Source organism: Episyrphus balteatus, assembly GCF_945859705.1.
Source record: "Episyrphus balteatus chromosome X unlocalized genomic scaffold, idEpiBalt1.1 SUPER_X_unloc_1, whole genome shotgun sequence".
Lineage (NCBI taxonomy): Eukaryota > Metazoa > Arthropoda > Insecta > Diptera > Syrphidae > Episyrphus > Episyrphus balteatus.
Genome location: NW_026605125.1, coordinates 267,501 through 272,500, shown reverse-complemented (window position 1 = coordinate 272,500; position 5,000 = coordinate 267,501). Strand labels below are relative to the sequence as shown.

The 5,000-nt window shown below is 33.9% G+C and overlaps 3 non-coding genes across 3 annotated transcripts in view; all 3 read right to left on the bottom strand.

The window, feature by feature from the left end:
* Nucleotides 1–185, bottom strand: part of LOC129920794 (large subunit ribosomal RNA) — a 4,150-nt gene extending 3,965 nt beyond the window's left edge. The window contains exon 1 of the ribosomal RNA XR_008773349.1: nucleotides 1–185. This exon is cut by the window's left edge and continues 3,965 nt beyond it. This is a non-coding gene — a ribosomal RNA (large subunit ribosomal RNA).
* Nucleotides 186–494: 309 nt separating this feature from the next.
* Nucleotides 495–673, bottom strand: LOC129920832 (5.8S ribosomal RNA). The gene has a single exon (XR_008773369.1). It is a non-coding gene; the product is annotated as a 5.8S ribosomal RNA (ribosomal RNA).
* Nucleotides 674–1,993: 1,320 nt separating this feature from the next.
* On the bottom strand, nucleotides 1,994–3,985 carry LOC129920760 (small subunit ribosomal RNA). The gene has a single exon (XR_008773316.1). It is a non-coding gene; the product is annotated as a small subunit ribosomal RNA (ribosomal RNA).
* Between the last annotated feature and the right edge of the window lie 1,015 nt (nucleotides 3,986–5,000).

The window sequence follows — 5,000 nt, the reverse complement described above, 5'->3', positions numbered from 1 at the left end:
ATTTCTCATACTAGATTATAGATGTTCCATACACTGCATCCCATATTTGCCATAAAGACAAAATGGCTTAGTGCTGAACTGATTTCTTTTCGCTCGCCGCTACTAAGAAAATCCTTGTTAGTTTCTTTTCCTTCCCTCATTAATATGCTTAAATTCGGGGAGTTATCTCATATGAGTTGAGGTTGCTTAACACTTTTTATTTGCTTAATAATTTTATATACTCAATTCAAAATATTTTTTATATATCGATCATTTCAGCCATTTTATCAATTCAAGTAGAATGCCTCAATTGCCAAATTATATTATGACAACGATCTGCAATGTTAGAAATTTTTATATACTAACATCCTCTAAAAAATAGATAAAACGAACTTACTGTCGCTCGATATTATTTTGAGGTATATATTATATTTTAATATTATGAATTTTTACAAATCCAATAATATAACATGCGCATTTGATAAATCAAAAGCAGCTTATTTAGCATAGTATCACAACCCTCAACCATATGTAGTCCAAGCAGCACTTCAAAATTAATTAAAGTACATAACAGCATGGACTGCTATATGCGTTCAAAATGTCGATGTTCATGTGTCCTGCAGTTCACACGATGACGCACAGTTTGCTGCGTTCTTCATCGACCCATGAGCCAAGTGATCCACCGCTTAGAGTATTATTATTTTTTTATTTTATATTTAGTCAATTTTTTTTTTTAAGAAATAAAAATTTATTTCTTTTTATATTTTATGTATTTTTTTTATGTTGCGAATGTCCAATTCCAAAGAATCGTTAACTTATAAATTTCTTTTAAAGAAATCTAAGTACAACATTTTTATACATTTTTATTTTTATATATATATATCGTTACAACTTATGCTATGCGTTTTAGCCGGATAGTACCGGGATATTGTCCAAGTACGACACCTTTAGGGGTTAATTCGTCGCAACGTATACACGCCACGCCGAAGGGCGGGTTTTTACACCCAGGAGGATATTACCCCGAAGGGTACGACACCTTTGTTTTTTCGACTTTTGCTCTAGCAAGTTTGTTTATGCATATATATATTTTCATAAGCGTCACTATTTCGATGACGATGACAATTGGCTACCATTTAAATATTTTGTTCATATTTTTTTTTGAAAAAAAAAGACCGAATGCATTACTTATAGTAATACACCCAGTCTAATTTGTTTTTGTATTTTGGTTATAACGTCACTATTTAGATGACAACACCATTTGGCTACGATTTAAATATTTTGTTCATATTTTTTTTTGAAAAAAAAAGACTGAATGCATTACATATAGTAACACACCCAGTCTAATTTGTTTTTGTATATTGGCTAAAAACGTCACTATTTAGATGACGACACCATTTGGCTACCATTTAAATATTTTGTTCATATTTTTTTTTGCAAAAAAAAGACTGAATGCATTACTTATAGTAACACACCCAGTCTATTTTGTATTTGTTTTTTTTTTATTATATATATATCGTTACAACTTATGCTATGCGTTTTAGCCGGATAGTACCGGGATATTGTCCAAGTACGACACCTTTAGGGGTTAATTCGTCGCAACGTATACACGCCACGCCGAAGGGCGGGTTTTTACACCCAGGAGGATATTACCCCGAAGGGTACGACACCTTTGTTGTTCGACTTTTGCTATAGCAAGTTTGTTTATTCATATATATATTTTCATAAGCGTCACTATTTCGATGACGATGACATTTGGCTACCGTTTAAATACTTTTTGTTCTTAATTTTTTTTGAAAAAAAAAGACTGAATGCATTACTTATAGTAACACACCCAGTCTAATTTGTATTTGTATTTTTACTTCTTTTGAAGTATTCTTTTTTGTATTTGTTTATATATTTATTGTATATTTTATACATTTTGTACCATAATTGTACATTTTTATTTTTATATTTTATTTTTCTTTTTTATATATATTAAATATATATAAATTTTATTTTATTGGAAAAATCACGTTAATGATCCTTCCGCAGGTTCACCTACGGAAACCTTGTTACGACTTTTACTTCCTCTAAACCATCAAGTTTGGTCAACTTCTGCGAAACAACCGTAACACGTTAGCGTCACAGTGATCACGTCCGGAGACCTCACTAAATAATTCAATCGGTAGTAGCGACGGGCGGTGTGTACAAAGGGCAGGGACTTAATCAATACGAGTTAATGACTCGCACTTACTAGGAATTCCAAGTTCATGTGAACAGTTTCAGTTCACAATCCCAAGCATGAAAGTGGTTCAGCGGTTTACCCGGACCTCTCGGTCTAGGAAATACACGTTGATACTTTCATTGTAGCGCGCGTGCAGCCCAGGACATCTAAGGGCATTCCAGACCTGTTATTGCTCAATCTCATTATTGCTAGACGCAATTTGTCCATTTAAGAAGCTAGTGTCCTTATAATGGGACAAACAAACAGGTACGACTCCACTAACATAAACACATTCAAACACAATTATATTTTACTATATTCATGAATGAAGGCTATGAAAGCTTCAACATCATAATCCTGAAAGCATCTATTTAATATATTTGAGTCTCGTTCGTTATCGGAATTAACCAGACAAATCACTCCACGAACTAAGAACGGCCATGCACCACCACCCATAGATTCGAGAAAGAGCTATCAATCTGTCTTACACGCTTATGTTCGGACCTGGTAAGTTTTCCCGTGTTGAGTCAAATTAAGCCGCAGGCTCCACTCCTGGTGGTGCCCTTCCGTCAATTCCTTTAAGTTTCAGCTTTGCAACCATACTTCCCCCGGAGCCCAAAAGCTTTGGTTTCCCGGGAAGCGACTGAGAGAGCCATAGAAGTAGCTACACCCAATTGCTAGCTGGCATCGTTTATGGTTAGAACTAGGGCGGTATCTGATCGCCTTCGAACCTCTAACTTTCGTTCTTGATTAATGAAAACATCTTTGGCAAATGCTTTCGCTTAAGTTAGTCTTACGACGGTCCAAGAATTTCACCTCTCGCGTCGTAATACTAATGCCCCCAATCTGCTTCTATTAATCATTACCTCTTGATCTAAAAACCAATGAAAGTAGATCAGAAGTCTTATTTCATTATTCCATGCACAAAATATTCAGGCATTTGGAGCCTGCTTTAAGCACTCTAATTTGTTCAAAGTAATTGTAACGGCCCACAACAGCACTCGATGAAGAGCACTGAAGCAGGTTTTAATAGGAGGAATACATAATGGTACATAAGTATCATAAATGTATAAGAACTCCACCGATAATACGCTTGCATACATAAGGTAATGTACAATCCACAATTGTAGTTGTACTACCCGTATGAAGCACAAATTCAACTACGAACGTTTTAACCGCAACAACTTTAATATACGCTATTGGAGCTGGAATTACCGCGGCTGCTGGCACCAGACTTGCCCTCCAATTGGTCCTTGTTAAAGGATTTAAAGTGTACTCATTCCAATTACAGGGCCTCGGATATGAGTCCTGTATTGTTATTTTTCGTCACTACCTCCCCGAACTGGGAGTGGGTAATTTACGCGCCTGCTGCCTTCCTTAGATGTGGTAGCCGTTTCTCAGGCTCCCTCTCCGGAATCGAACCCTGATTCCCCGTTACCCGTAGCAACCATGGTAGTCCTAGATACTACCATCAATAGTTGATAGGGCAGACATTTGAAAGATCTGTCGTCGGTACTAGACCATACGATCGGCAAATTATCTAGAGTTCAACCATTATAACGATTTCCGAAGAAATCGCTTGGTTTTAGCCTAATAAAAGCACACGTTCCAAAAGGTCCGTGTTTATATTGCATGTATTAGCTCTAGAATTACCACAGTTATCCAAGTAACTGTTAACGATCTAATAAACCATAACTGATATAATGAGCCTTTTGCGGTTTCACTTTTAATTCGTGTGTACTTAGACATGCATGGCTTAATCTTTGAGACAAGCATATAACTACTGGCAGGATCAACCAGAATAATGTTATAATATTTTATTTTTAATATTATTTGAAATTTTGAAAAATAACATCAATCTCCTCTCAATAAATCCAATGATAAAGTTTTTATTTTTTTTTTTTTTATTTATTTATATTTATACATACTTTTTGTTTTATATCCTCCCTAATAGGGATAATTATTATTTTATTTTTTTTACCAACACAATTTTTATTTGTATATATTTTTTGGTAAATTTATTTTTATTTTTATTTATTTGTATGTATTTTGTATGGGTATTTTGTATGGGTATTTTGTATTTTTACTTTTATCTGGAAAATGAGGGAAAATGCATTTCACAAAGGTTTCATATAACAACTATTTTTATTTTAACAAAGAGAACTCCTACCGTATGGTGAACTCTGATATTGTTAAATTTTAGTGTAGCACCTTTCACAAATACATATCAATGATTATTTTCAAATTTCTAATATTTTCTTTTACTTCAATATATTGAAGTGTTTTTGGAATATTTTTATAAAATAAACCATTTATTTATGATATAGAATTAATAATTCTTTTTAATAATTTTTCTTTATGAACATTTTTATGTTCAACAAATAATCCCAATTGGAAATTAATATTTATTATTTTTTTTTCGACATTACTTTACTTAAAGTATTTTTTTTTGACATCTTTGCCACAAAGCCAGTGTTCTTAGCCACAACGCCGTGGTACCACTTTTGGTGAAAACGAGGTGCGAGTCCCCGCCCAATCATAATACCACATTACCAGTAAGTTAATTCGTTGCAACTTAAAAAGCCACATCGAAAGAGGTTTACATACATGTTTCCTTAACATCAAAATATGCGCCCCCTTTGGTAGTTTGAGTTTTTTTCACAACAAAGTGGAGGTAAATAACATGACCAAACTAATAACTTCATATTTTCCTCTTTTTGGATCGAAAATGCTCGATTCCGTAAAATAGATTTGAAACATACTTGGATACATTCGGTTCGGCGAATTTTCACAAAAAAAGTTGACCCTTTTTTTGGGA